Source organism: Sceloporus undulatus, chromosome 10, assembly GCF_019175285.1.
Source record: "Sceloporus undulatus isolate JIND9_A2432 ecotype Alabama chromosome 10, SceUnd_v1.1, whole genome shotgun sequence".
Lineage (NCBI taxonomy): Eukaryota > Metazoa > Chordata > Lepidosauria > Squamata > Phrynosomatidae > Sceloporus > Sceloporus undulatus.
Genome location: NC_056531.1, coordinates 11,721,061 through 11,735,912, shown reverse-complemented (window position 1 = coordinate 11,735,912; position 14,852 = coordinate 11,721,061). Strand labels below are relative to the sequence as shown.

The 14,852-nt window shown below is 44.5% G+C and overlaps 2 protein-coding genes across 4 annotated transcripts in view; one reads left to right on the top strand and one right to left on the bottom strand.

Moving 5' to 3' along the window:
- Positions 1-14,554, top strand: part of HIC2 (HIC ZBTB transcriptional repressor 2) — a 121,208-nt gene extending 106,654 nt beyond the window's left edge. For all 3 annotated transcript variants that reach the window (XR_006100879.1, XR_006100881.1, XR_006100880.1), the window contains one exon: positions 14,324-14,554. The gene's annotated coding sequence lies outside the window, so the exon portion shown is untranslated. The remainder of the gene's footprint in view (positions 1-14,323) is intronic.
- Positions 1-14,852, bottom strand: part of LOC121916588 (wiskott-Aldrich syndrome protein-like) — a 141,063-nt gene that overhangs the window by 109,909 nt on the left and 16,302 nt on the right. The window lies entirely within an intron of this gene.

The window sequence follows — 14,852 nt, the reverse complement described above, 5'->3', positions numbered from 1 at the left end:
AGGAGGACTTACAAACGCCAAGAGAAATGTTCTCTCTACGAATCTCTAGGTCCTCTAGAGCAACATCTGCTGGAGGTTGACCATAGGATTGCACTGGAGGACTTACAAACGCCAAGAGAAATGTACTCTCTAGGAATCTCTAGGTCCTCCAACGCAACTCGATAGGTCAACATCTGGACGTTGACCATCGAATTGCATTGGAGGACTTATACATGCTTAGAGAAGTTTTCTCACTAGAAAGCTCTGGGTCCTCCACACAACTCTATAGGAAATACCCTTCAGTACAAAACGTGTCCTGAAAAAAGAGACAGCATGGCTCAGTGGTTTGAGTGTTGGACTATGACTCTGGAGATCAGGATTCGATATCTGGCTCAGCCACTGGGCGAACTTGGGCAAGTCACACTGTCTGAGCCTCAGAGCAAGACAACGGCAACCCTCCTCTGCATGAACCTTACCAAGAAAACCCTGTGATAGGAATGACTTGAAGGCGGCCACCATCACCACCACCAAGTGTATGCTATACCTTGGACCCGCAGTCACCCCGGATCTGAGCTGCAAAAACCTCTGTGTGATAAGGGCCATTGGGATGGGCAAATATACCCAGAGGGGAGCCAATGTTCACTAAGGATACCTATCCATAAATGGGTGGCAGTGGCACATCCAGGTGCGCCAGAAGTAATATCCTGTGAGATCCTCTGACTTCACTCGGTCACCCGCTGACTTGGTCCCCATACGGAATACTCTATGTGCCCATCTCTCTGGGTTCTTTGATTGATTTGATCATTTTAATAATGGGATGGTCTTTGTTGTTGTAAGGGAATTTTAACTGTTGTGTCGGCGTGAGGGACAACGGGTTTATTTTATATTGTTGTATATTGATGCATATTGATGCATATTGTACACCACCTTGATCCTGGTGGAGAGGGGGATATAAAGAAATTATTATTATTATTAGTAGTAGTAGTAGTAGTGGTAGTAGTAGTAGTAGTATCATGCTGTCGCATCCTATACCATAGTCAACATTTATTGATTAGCCCGTAGGCCATCTCAAAGTACCACAATACAGAATACAAAATATAAAATAGATAAAATTCTATATAATTCTATATAAAACTCTGTGTAAAACTCTAAATAAAAGAGTTATATAAGAGAATATACAAGTAAAATATATGGGAAAAAGAATAAAAATATAATAAAACTATATAGCTCCCTATTACCATTTTCAGGTGAACCAATGGTTGGGTGGTGAACTGTTTGGAGTGGAGGCAAACCACCATGTTTGGGGTCATTTGGTTAGAAATTTGTCCCCAAATTGTGCTGGAAATGGTATTTTGCAAACTAGAGGGGGGCTTTGAGGGATGGCAAAGGCCACAATGTTGGGTTGGGGGGTCAAATGGTGGCCACATGTCCCCCTAGCTCTTATCCAACGCTGGATCTCGGTCATCATTCGGTCATCATTCGGGAGGAAGCTGGATCATGGCTTCCTCCCGAATGAAGAAGGCCCTTGGCACCCACCATCCAATCTCACAGCAAATGCTTTATTTCAAAGGCAGATGCCACCGGACAATCTGCAACCCACGCAGTTTGCAGGGCTCCAGAGGGGAGCCAGAGCAGAGCCTCCATCGCTTTCACAACAGTTTCCTGGAAATCTCTCGAGTTCCGGGAGCATTGCCCAGTTTCTGCGGTTTCTCTGCCTCGAAGCTGGATCTGCAGTGCTGGCGGGCTGTGTATTTCAGGAATGTGAAAACCTGGCACGCCAAAAGGCTTCAAGACGCGGCCAAGATGATGTGTCGGGGCAGGGCTGATGTTAATTAAAAGAAGAAGAAAGATGCACGCCACAAAAGGAACAGAGAGAGAGAAAAAGCGGGCCTTGTAAACATTTAAAGAGGCAATTAGTTTTTCCTTGTCGATGAGGCGCCCGTGCCAGAACCTATGAGCCAATGCAGCCATCCGTGGGGGGGGGGGGGACTTGGGAAAGTGACTACAACTCCCAGAATCCCCTAGCCAACAAGTCCAAAAAGGCCACAGCTGCACTGTGCAAATAATCCAGTTTGTCGTCACATTAACTGCTGTGGCTCAGTGTTACAGAATCCTGGGAAAGGTTGAAGGCACACGACAACATAACAAACATTGACTTGGCATGATCATCCAGAAACAGAGAATTTGAGGCATGAGCGCATGTGTCAGAACCAGTTAAGATCAAGTATAATATTAGAACTATCCAGTTATTTAATATATATATTGATCTAGATAGTTCTGTGTGTTGAGATATTGCATAGTGTTGGGGGTTGGGAAGATAAGGGTGAATATTAAGGGTGAGGTTTGGCTTGTGGATGGGATGTTATTGCCCTGTTCTCGCCGCCATCGCACTTGTTAAAATGCAACGGTGCCCTCCTTGTAAGAAAGGCAATTCAATTAGATTTTGTAGCTATTCGCTAAACACATCGACCGTTTCCTCCTGACTTTCCTCTCTGATCTAGAGAATCGTTTAATCCTTTTTTTAAAAAATCATTTTGCTTTTCTTTTCTTTACATTTAATGCCTGTTCAAGATTGTTAGGATGCTCTTTATAACTTGTTTTTATTCCTTAGGTTTGAGAGAACGGATAGTGTAGCAGCGGGGAGCCAGAGGTACACCTTTTTCAGCCCCATTAGCTGAAAAATAGGTGATAGTACCGCTTTCAATGGTTATTCTTCAGATTGCAAATTGTTTGCACAAAGCGCCTAGATCAGTTAAAAGTGCTGTATATGCGTGTATCTGTGTCTTCGAGCCACCTGTCCACTTATGGCAACCCCATGAATTTCACAGGGTTTTCCTGGGCAAAGAATCCTCAAAGGTGGTTTTGCCAGTTCCTCCCTCTGAAATATCACTTACAGCACTTGAAATCTGTTGGTGATCTCCCATCCAAGTACTCACCAGGCCCAACCCTCCTGTATACATGCGAAAGTATTCTTTTTCTATCCTGGAGCTTAAGATAACATGTAGAGAGAAGTCTCATCAGGGGTTGATTCAGAAGGTGTGAGCTGTTTGATGGTAGAACATGTTCCCTTGGAGTATGATGGAGTCTCCTTCTTTGGAAGTTTTCAAACAGAGGCTGGATGGCATGTCTCTGGAGTGCTTTGACTGTGCATTCCTGTATGGCAGCGGGTTTAGACTCGATGGCCCTTGAGGTCTCTTCCAACCCTGTGATTCTATTTTTATTTTATTTTTGAGACTATCAGCTTGAGAGCACTGACTGCGTTGTTGCTGATCTTTGCAAGCTAGCATGAGCAAGCTAAGAAGCGAGTGGGGCAAGAAATGAAATAAATCGATCTGTTTGGGAAGACGCTCTCAAGTGGTCTCTGGAAGGTTCAAAAGGTTTTTCTTTACTTACGCAAGACTTGCCTGGCCTGGTTGTTTCATTTCACATGTGCCTGTTGTTTACTGAAATGCTTACTCTCTTTGGTCTACAGTACTTTCAAAGTAGTGTTTCCAGAGGGCCTTTTTGTTGTTGTTGTTGTTGTCCACCCTTGAGTCGATCGCAACCCATGATGACCCTGTGGATGAGACATCTCCAAGACCACCTCTCTTTCATTGCTCTGCTTAGGTCCTGCAAACTCATACCTGTGACCTCTTTTATAGAGTCCGTCCATCTTACATGCGGCCTTCCTCTCTTTCTGCTTCCCTTCACTTTTCGTAGCATTAATGTTTTCTCCATTGAGTCATGCCTTTCCCTGATGTGGCCAAAATACGGCAGCCTTAGTCTAGTCATCTTGGCTTCCAGAGAGATTTCTGGTTTGATCTGTTCTAGTATCCATTTATTTGTCTTTTTGGCCATCCATGCTATCCTCAGCAAGCTTCTCGAGCACCACATTTCAAATGAATTGGTTTTCTTCCTATCCACTTTCTTAACTGTCCAGCTCTCGCATGGTAATAAGGATGGAATACAATGGCTTGTATGATTCTCACTTGCGTGCTCAGTTGTATATCTTTACATTTTAGGATTTTTTCTAGTTCTTTCATAGCTGCCCTCCCCATTCTTAGGGCCCAAACAGCAAGGCCAAAATAAAGCTGCTTCGAGTCACTTTGGAGGTATGGGGTTTAAATGACACATGCATCTTAAGAGGCCAGGAGCTGCGCCAAAGCTGCGCTCCAATCCTTAAGACTCGAACATGGCTTTGGCATGGCTTCTGACCTCTTAGGACCCATGCATCATTTGAACAGCATACCTGCAAAGTGACCCGAAGCAGCTTTATTTTGGCCTGTCTGTTCGGGCCCTTTGTCTTCTTATGGTTTCTTGACTGCAATCCCTACTCTGATCAATAGGTATGAGAACTCTTTTACTATTTCTATTTCCTCATTGTCTAGGTTGAATTTGTGTAGATGCTCCATGGTCATTATCTCTGTTTTCTTTATGTTCAACCGTAAGCCTGCTTTTGTACTTTCTTCCTTGATCTTCCTTAGTAGGTCTGTGATGCTTTCTGCTAGTAGTATGGTGTCTAGGGAAGAGTTAATCGAGGGCTGTTTCCATGCTTGTGCTCTGTCAGCCTGGAGAAGGGCACGGCAGTTGCCGCTTGCTAGCATGTGCGTGAGAGAGAAGGCAAGCGCTTGGCACCGAGAGCCCCCCTGCCCAGGCCCTGGAGGCATCTCCCTGCTGCAGGCCCCACACCTGTTCACACAGCCCTTCCCAACCATGCACCTCACTGAGGTCTCCCCATTGTAGGTCTCGACAGGGTGGGGTGGGAAGCCTGCCCTGGTGCGTCGCTTGCCGGCTCAACTGAGCCGAGGCACTCAAAAAGAACATTTGGGGAAGGGTGGTGGTGGTAGTGGTGATGGGCTGCCCTGCAATCTTGCTCTATCTACCCTTTTAAAACAGCTTCACTCTTGTGAAGTCGAAGGCTTTCACAGCTGGCATCCATCACTTTTTGTGAGTTTTTCGGGCTAGGAGGCCATGTTCTAGAAGAGTTTGTTCCTGACGTTTCACCAGCAGCAGTGGCTGGCATCAACATCTTGCAAACGTCAGGAATAAACTCTTCTAGAACACGGCCTCCTAGCCTGAAAAAACCCACCAAAAGCTATCTTCACTCTTCTTTTGCAAAGGCTTTGGGAGTGAATGGCAGATGGTAGGAGATGAAACAGGCTTTGGGTTCTTCTGGAATAACCCTCCTTGGTCTCAGAGCATGTGCAGAATTACAGCCTTCATATCCATGGATTCCTCATCCACAGATTTAAGCATTCACAGTTTGGAAATATTCAAACAAGATAGAAATTCCAGAAAGCAAACTTTGATTCTGCTCTTTTATATACACAATTTCACTGTGCCATTGTATGTAACGGGACTTGAACATGCACAGATTTTGATATCCACAAGGGGCCCTGGAACCAAACCTCAGCAGATATCAAGGACCCACTGTACAGAATGTACACTGGCAATGCCATCTGCTCTCCCCTCCTCACCCCCCAACTCCAAGGATCCCTCTTTTCCGCTCCTATAAAAACTATTTAAATGAGCAGCTTTGCTGGGATGTGTGGGACAGTGTGGGTTCAATCCTATGCTGGCTGCTGAGGCTTTTACCAATGCAAACTGGGAGACGGGTGGCCAAACAGCATCTTAGTGTGGTCAAGAGGACAAATGCTATTAATAATAATAATAAAAAATTATTTATATCCCACCTCTCCCTTGGATCCCTATTAATGCAGAAGAACAAACAAGTTAGGAGAGGCTGCAGCCATTTGCTTGGCTGTCCCACTTTCTCAGATGCTATTAAAATGTCCTGGTTTCTCTCTCCTTCTTCCACTTTCCTCCGTTGTCCCATCACTGCAAACTGCGTTCAAAGTGCACAAGAAGTTTGCACTCCATGAATTCACCAGGAGGGAGAGGAAACAGTAGAGTTTGACCCTTTCCAATAAGCTAAGGTTAGGTTGTCTAGATCGAAAATTGGAAATGGCCTTCCAAATCCTGTGGGGCTGCAGCCTTAACAGCATATAGGGATGTATGATGGGAGTTGCAGACAGTCCGACAAAATCTCGAACATCACATGTTCCCCATCCCCACAGCCAGTCCTTTGTGAAAGATCCTGGAGGTTGTCCATCATTGGCCACACTGGTTGGGGATGATGGGGTTTGTACAAGGGCAGCAAAGGCCAACTTGTGCCAAAGGTCTCCAGTTCAGCCTTCAGACCCAGCAGGTATAAAGCTTCAGGATATTGTTAAGATTTTGGTGTGACAGAAGAAAAGGATGTTAGCCAGGAAGGAAGTAGAGACCACAGAAGTGAAGCGCAAGCTGTGGAAAAGGTGAGGCGATGGTCTATAAACCTTTCCTCTGCTTGACTTAAGGCATCTTTTTTTTTTACAACACACACACACACACTTCCCAGTCTCTCATTCCATCTATTTTATATTTTGTAATTGGTCCCAGGTGTAACATTTATCACCACATCTGGCTTGCCCCCCCCCCCCGGCCTCCCCTTTCCAATATACAAATCGCGAGGAAGCCAACAATTTGCGTCTCAAATATTTCACACTCCGCCGTGTGCCAGAAATACAAGACAAATGTGTCTTACATCTGTCTCTCGGTTAAGCAGCAACATATTATCCGCTGGCCCTGGAAAGCAAAAGCCAAGCATTTCGTTACCAATGCTTTTGCCATTTTCTCCCTTCTAAACCGAACCCTGATAAGGAGGGTTGGAAGCGCGTTTTAGAGATCATTCCCACAAGGAGTGGGGAAATGAGGATCAAAAGAACGAATAAAATTGGGGTCAAGAAATTAGCTGAATGGAGCAAGAATCCTCCGGTCCTTGGAAGGGCATCCCTGAGGCTGTGAGACAGAAAGGATCTCATTCTCTGCTAGAGTTGGACATTTTCAGTTATTTCGCTCATGCGGCCCAGAATGAATCATCTCAGCCATTTTCCTCCCTGCTCCGGGAGAATATACCTTTTTGTGAATACCCCCAAAAATTGTGCACAATTTTTTAGCACTATTCTATACTTGGGACTTTGTTTGTGCAAGATGTCTGGGTGCAGGGGAGGAGATGTGTGGTTTTACGCAAAATACACGAATCCTTGCTCAAAAACCCTGGCTGGCATTTTTTGTTGCAGCAACAAATCCACAACCTCAGGGTTATGCAGACGGTGAAAAGAATCCCAGATGAACGTGGGCTGAATCTGCGTTGTTCACATGCATTTCAAATGCGTCCGCTGAAGATTTGGGGGGGAGGCTACTCAAAAACTCTTCTCATTGGCCAAGCTGCTGCGATGTAGTCGTGCCTTCCTTTGGAAAAGGAGCCTTGCAAGAAGAGCAGAGTTGTTAGACAATGGTGGCTAGATGGACTCTGAAGAAACTTTGCAGTTCTGAAGGCCAGGGTAGGACTCTTGTGAAGGCATAGGGGAAAGAGGGGAGATATCAAAGATGGATTGATCCAGCCAAGGAAGCCATGGATGCCCTGAGTGTGCAAGACCTGAGCAGGAAGGCAGTTGATGGCTGGGGCTCTTAGACATCTCTCATTTACAAATCAAAGCCAAACAAGATGACCAACAACAACCGCCATTAAGGAATCATCTTGCCCTAGAGAGGTTGCGGGATGGCAACTTCCGACATTCAACATTTGAAAAGTTCTGGGCCCTGCACAGAGAAGTAGCACATGAAGCTGCCTAGAGGCCCGGTAGAGAACTAATTCTCCCAAGCCTTCCTCCAGTCTTGCCTCTAGTGTAGATTACCACTGCCTTGTGTCTGACAACAGTATTGCATAATTAAGTCAAGTTTATCCATTCATTTTGAAAACCAAACAATCCCAAGATGCCAAAGGGTCCCTTGAATAGCTGTGCCGTGTTTTTCAAGGGGTTAGATTTCACGGAGTTGCAACTATTCCGGAGACAGACGGCACATGCACTTTCTCTTCTATTCATACAGATAAAGCCTTAGCCTGCAGTTCTCTGGATTGGGACTGGAGAAACCCATCTATATGCAAAAGAAGAGACCGATCTATCCTGGGGCTGCAAGGGTTCAGGAGAGTAGGAGGAAGGAATTAAATGAGACACAAGTGCTGATACAGACATCGCCCTTTGAGTCCAGGGGCCCATCACAACTCAACTCCATATCATTATCTCCCAAGGGTTAGCAAATACCGCATTATTCACCCGGCCGGGCTCTTGGCTGGGCTTCGCACTGTTTTTATTACAAGACATGAAAGCGGCCCTTTCCAGCTCCAGAAAGAAAAATTCTGACAAAAGAGCCAGGCTCGCGATGCCAAAAAACGATCGCTGCTTTGGCAGGAGTCGTGCACATTGGGGTTGTGTGTATGTGTGTGTGTGCGTTTTATCGCTTGCAAATGCATTCCAGATGTTGGCTGCAGAAGGCAGGGCTGGCGACTTGGCTCTTGGCCACAGTCACTTTGTTAAACTCTTGACCTGCTGCGGGTTAAAAGCAGCAAAGGAACAGGACTGAGTCACCAGAAGGGCAGTCGACTTGCGCTGCGAAGGAGGGAAGAGGCCCAGCTCAGCCATTTTTGGCACGGCCACAGAAATGTTTAAGGTAGACCCTCCACGACAGCCGCACCAAACCGCCTCTGGAACCATCAGCGCTACGGTCCGAAATGCTCTGTTAACAAGGGATACGCCATTTTGAATTCAGGAACTGGTTGGATGAATCAATGTAAAAGCGACGGTCCCTTTGGACCATTCAGACGTCATTTTTTAGTGCAACAATGCGAACAATCTCACTCACTCACGCATCCTGGATTTGTTATCCACACCATGCAACTGCATCGCTGCGCATCTCTGCATGTTCAGGTTACTCAGTGCTCAAATAAAGATAGCGGCGATGATGCGAATGTATTCAAAATGCTTTCAAGGCATGCAGAGTTTTATCCCGGTGTATTCTGGGTCTATTCGCATCCGTTATTCACACTACTGACAATGCGGATCTTTTTTACAAATTAATATATTAATTTTATCTATATGTCTGTGTGTTTTTTTCCTCCTCCACTTTGTTTTAAAAAATTTGTTTTAATGTAGCGATTGCTGCTTTTGAATCTGGTTGGTTGAATCTGTAAATCCAGATATTTGGTGGGATCAATGTGCTATAAATGTGTAGAGTGTGGGGTGAAAGGAATAGTGGAAGGATGGGAGACTTTAAAGTCCCATATATTTTTAACCTACAGTTCCTGCACTTCTTTACCTTTGGCCATACAGAGTAGGACTGATGGGAGTTGTAGTCTTTCCCCAACACCTTGCATTGCTCACTCATGACATCTACACTGTAGAAATAATGCAGTTTGGTACCACTTTAAGTACTGTAGCCCCATCCTATGGCATCCTGAGATTTGTAGATTTACACGGTCATTAGCCTTCTCTCCCAAAGAGTGCTGGAGCCTCATCAAACTACAAATCCCAGGATGCTGGAGGATGGAGCGACGTCAGGCTGCATTATTTCTACAGTGTAGATGCACTCCCTATGACTTTTCCTCCCTAAATGGCAATACTGCCGAAATGTCCGTTGCCCAAGGAGTGGACTTTTGTGTGAGCTCAGTGCAACTTTTGGAACCAAAACAAATTTCTTCGGTCGGCACAGAGCTCGGAAAAGTGACTTTTTGGACTACAACTGTAGAAGTTATAGTTGCCAAGCTCTGGCTCACAGGCGTCCTCTATCCTCAAATTTTCCGACTGTGTCTTTCGTATTTGGCTCAGGCTGATAAATCTTAGGGCAGGAGATGGATCCCGCAAACCTAAAGTGTCCCCATCTCTGCTTTAAAGAACAGGACTCTGCTCTTTCTGATCGGCATCCTTCCATTTTGCAATCTTGGAAAGCCCATCCAAACTGAGCTATAAGCAAATTTTCTGACTGTATACCTATCCATACCCTTGGAAGCCTAGCTTGAAATCACATCCCAAGTGCCTGGATTTTTCCCTTTACCGGCCAACCAGTCAGATGTTTGCAGCTTTTGTCTGAAGAGTTCAAATATGCCTCTTTGCCCCACCTTCCATCCTTGCTGTCTTACATACCAGACTTATATAGTCTGGGCAACTAACCAGAGTTGTGGGCAGTACAGGAATCAAAGACCTGCAGCCAGGAATCTTTGCATCCATCATTTCCGCTTTCATGCCAAACCTGAAGTCAAAATGCAATCCACCCGATAGAAGCAGCAAATACTTTCGGAAGGGTTGCAAAGTGCTCCATCTGTTCCTTGTCCATGTGGGTCAAATGTGTTTTAGGCAAGGAGACCAATAATCAGTTATTTTGGGGTTGCTAATTAATATTATTTATTTATTTATTTACTTACTTACTTTACTTACAATCATATAGGTGTACCATTAATAAATGAGTCTATTCTGACATATTATATTATTATTATCATTATATTTATTTCTAACCCACCTTTTCCCCAAATCGGGACCCAGAGCAGCTTAGAATTTTAAAAAAGACATTGTTAAAAATCCACAAAGTACAGAAGTTAAAATGCAACAAAACAATCAGAAAAGAGAGAAGGGCCTCTCCGGAAGATATGAAAGCATGGGCCGCTTCGAAAGAGAGAATACGGTCCTTCAGAGAGTTTTTTTGTGGGTTTTTCAGGCTCTGTGGCCATGTTCTAGAAGACTTTGTTCCTGATGTTTCACCAGCAGCTGTGGCTGGCATCTTCAGAGAATGCTGGCATGGAAGAGAGTGGGGTATATATTGCCATTCAACAACAGAATACACAGATTAACATGTGTGTATGTGTGTGTATATATATATACAGTGGTACCTCGGGATACGAAATACCCAGGTTACGAAATTTTCGGGATACGAAAAAATCCCATTGGAAATCATTGTTCCAGGTTACGAATGTTTTTTCGGGATACGAAGAAAATTTTTGGTGCTTTTCGGCGCTTTTTTGCACGAAACGCGGCTTTTCCCCATTAGCGCCTATGGCAATTCGGCTTACGAAGGCTTTTCGGGTTACGAAAGCGGCCGCGGAACGAATTACTTTCGTAACCCGAGGCACCACTGTATATATATCCCACCCTCTCTGCCAGCCACAGATGCTGGCGAAACATCAGGAATAAACTCTTCTAGAACATGGCTGGAAAACCCAATAAAAACAATGGATGCCAGCCATGAACTCCTTCAACTTCACATTGGTCCTTCAAATAGTTACTCACTGGCTCCTATGGTTTCATATTTGCTTCGTCTTTCCTTCCTCCACTTGGTACCTGTCAGATGTGTTTGACTATGCCTCCCATCAGCCCCAACCAGAATGGCTGGGGAGTTCTGGGATCTATGTGCCAACCCATCGGGAAGGCAAAAGTTGGTTTAATCCAGCGTGGGACACATTGGGTCCTCCAGATATTCTGGAGATGTAGATCTAGTAATCCCTCACATCCGGGCATCTGATTCACTTATTATGCAGATTATTATGATTATGCATATTATTAATTTGCATTCTAATTCTGCAAATTCAACACATTAATCGTTGCAATTTTTCTACCGTTATGTTTTAACCTCAACCAGCCGGGACATTTTTAGTCCCTTCAATCCGGGATTTTCCAGGTTTTCCAGGACAAATAGCAACCCTAATCCATAAGCAATCCCAAAGCAATAAGAAAGCGGTTAAGATCTCAAACCTAGAGAAGTTACCCATTCTAAAACATCAGGTTCCTCCAGATGGTCAAACCTTTCAGGGAGTTGCTTGATCGGTTGCTATAATTCCTCGGGAATTTTTTTTTAACCCCCTTCTTTTAAACCCAAATGATATTGTCTGTTGTCCTGGACTCTTTTCTGGCAAGTCTCAACACCAGCTGCAATAGTTTATTCCCACTCCAGGAGTTTCTTTTTAATACCAAGACACAACAGAACAAAAAAAGGCTCTCTTCTCATCCTCTCTTCCTCTCTCTCTTTCAAAAAAGCAAAACCCTTTTTAGCTTTTGTACTTGTTTTGTAAATGCTTCGGGCGCTTGCGGCCCAAAAATGTTTGCATTTTGATTCTAAACGGCCGCATCCACACCACAGAAAGAATCCAGTTTGACACCACTTTAACAGCCGTGGCTCAAGGGTATGGAATTCTGGGAGCTATAGTTTGTCGAGGCACAAGAGCAACACACAAGCGGCCAGGCAATATCAGTGTATGCTTGAAATGGGGGGAAATATATTAATGAAAAAGAATGCATAACCTAGAAAAGGCTACAGTTGTTTAGACTCGTCATATTTGCAGCTTTGATATTTGCGGATTTGACTATTCACGGATTTGATTGATATATTCTCTCTAGGAATCTCTAGGTCCTCCAGTGCAACTCTATGGTCAACCTTAACCAAAGGTTGCACTGAAAGACCTAGAGTTTCCTAGAGAATACTCTACTACGCATTTGTAGCTCCTCCAGTGCAACTCTATGGTCAGTGTCTGTCGGACGTTGACCACAGAGTTGCACTGGAGGACCTAGAGTTTCCTGGAGAGGTGTCCTCTCAGGTAAAAACATAGCATTTTTGTTATATGCAATTTCCCCATATTCACGGGGGCCCCTAACCCTAGCGAATATGGAGGAACAAGTGTACTTTTGCCTGAGCTTCCTGGGAAGGGCATAACATGGTCTTTCCCACTCCTCTCTCCCCGACTGACATAGTAGAATCCCAGCTTTGGCACTCAGGAGCAATTGAAACAAATTGAATTGAAAAGTAAGGGCAAAAGCGGGAGGAGGAGAGAGAAACCAGGACATTTGAACAGCAGCTAGAAAAGTGGGATGACAGAGGATTAATCAAGACTATCCTGCCAAACTGGGACAGTTGGAGGTTATGGAGGACAATTCTGGCAAAAGAAGACCACATGTTTTCAGTCAAAGGATCTGTTGGTTCCAGAAAAATGGTATGTGACATTGGCCAATGTTGTTGCATGAAGATGCACCCATTTCCCCTCCTGTAAGGTTGTCCTTCGAGAGCCAGCACGGTGCAATGGTCTGAGCGTTGGACTACGACCCTGAAGTCCAGGGTTCGAGTCCCCACTTGGTCATGGAAACCCACTGTGTTCCGTGAGTCACACACTCTCAGTCCCATAAAACCTCATGATAGGTTTGCCTTGCTGTTGTTGGTGTGTGCTTTTGGGTCGCTCCCAACTTAGGATGATCCTACGGTGGACCTATCCTGGGGCTTTCTTGGCAGGTTTCTCAGCCACATCAAACAACGAATCCCAGGATTCCGTAGCATGGCACCATGGCAGTTCAAAGTGGCGTCAAACCGGATGATCTCTGTAGTGTGGATGCTGCACTGGTCCAGATACATACACATACATATATATTTATATATATGTATACGTGTGTGTGTGTGTATATGAAAGGACCATATTGTTGGGGAAGTTTCGGGATCCAGCATGAACAACACCCAACACCAAGGCTGAGATTTGCCTCCTGAGCCCCACATTGCTCCACCAAGCCATATTTTAGCTCCTGACACGAGTGCTGATTCCACCACAACCTCAGGGGTTTTGTCGGAGGGGGACAAAAGGGCCTTGTGAAGAAATATCAAGCAAACCCGAAACTCTGACAATTCAACCGGAGTGGAAATGCCAGTCTGTCTTCCCCACCCAAAAGCAAACAAGAGCTCTTCTCTTTTTTTTGCCTTTTCGGTTGGGAACCGGCTGCAGGTTGGCGGGTGGAAGACAGAGAAACCTTTTTGTCATCCTTTCCAGGTCCCAGCCCACAAGATTTGGCAATGGGCATTAGGCAACATTTAACAACTTCAATCTGTATCGATGGATCGATTTGACAGCAGAGTGTGGTTCCTGCTCCATTTGCCCCGATTGCATTTTTCTCTGTAAAATAACCCACTTGTGGTTCACATTCACAAATGAATCGATTCAAAATGGACCCGCTCCAGCCAGCTGATGGGCCAATTTAAATGAATTCTGATCCACATCTGGTTCACACGTGCACTGAATCGATTTATCGAAAAAGACGCAGAAAAAATCAGTGTCAAAAAGACGCACGTTAAATGGGTCTAGCACATGGCCCCCCTCTCCGAATTGTTTCAACGATTTGGTTCATGTGGGAACCATAGTAATTTGAACCAGTTCAAACCGATTTGCGATCCGGATTAAAAGGTAGTGGGAATCAGGCCACTGTGATTCGAACTCTGGCCTCCAGAGTCATAGTCCAACACTCAAATCACCACTCCACTCTGGCTTTCATAGACACCAGTTAAACACTGTTCCTCAAGTGTATTGGTATTGTTGAACATTTTTCAAAGGCAACCGATTATATTCTTGCACTTGCATTGTAACAGCATCCCACCGCTGCCTCCAGCAACTACTTACCTTCTGTTTATTTCCCAGGTTATATGAATGACGTATTGATAAAATCCATCCATTTCTTTTTCATTTTTCCAGACACAGAACCAGTCTTCCAGATTTGTTCCATAACAAATTTCAAAAAGATATACTCAACTCAAAGTCCGTAAGTCATCCTCATGCATAATTCGAGGGCAGGTTTAACTGCTTGAACTGCCAGGGCTCCAAATCCTGGGATGCACTGTTTGTTGTGGCCCCAGAGCTCTCTGACAGAGGAGGCAACATGTCTCATAAAACTACAATTCTCAGAGAAAAAACAACAATTTTAAATAAATTTTAAATGACGAATTTTAAATATGGATTGTTTTAATATGTGCACGCCTTATTTGTCCTTTTAAATTGATGTGTGTTTCAACTGATGTGTTTTACCTGATTATGTTTGTTCACTGTTGTTGTCCATGGAGAGAGACAGGTAATAAATTATTATTATTATTATTATTATTATTATTATTATTATTATTATTTAGTTTTTTGTGGGTTTTTTGGGCTATGTGGCCGTGTTCTAGAAGAGTTTATTCCTGATGTTTTGCCAGCATCTGTGACTGGCATCTTCAGAGAATGCTGGCAT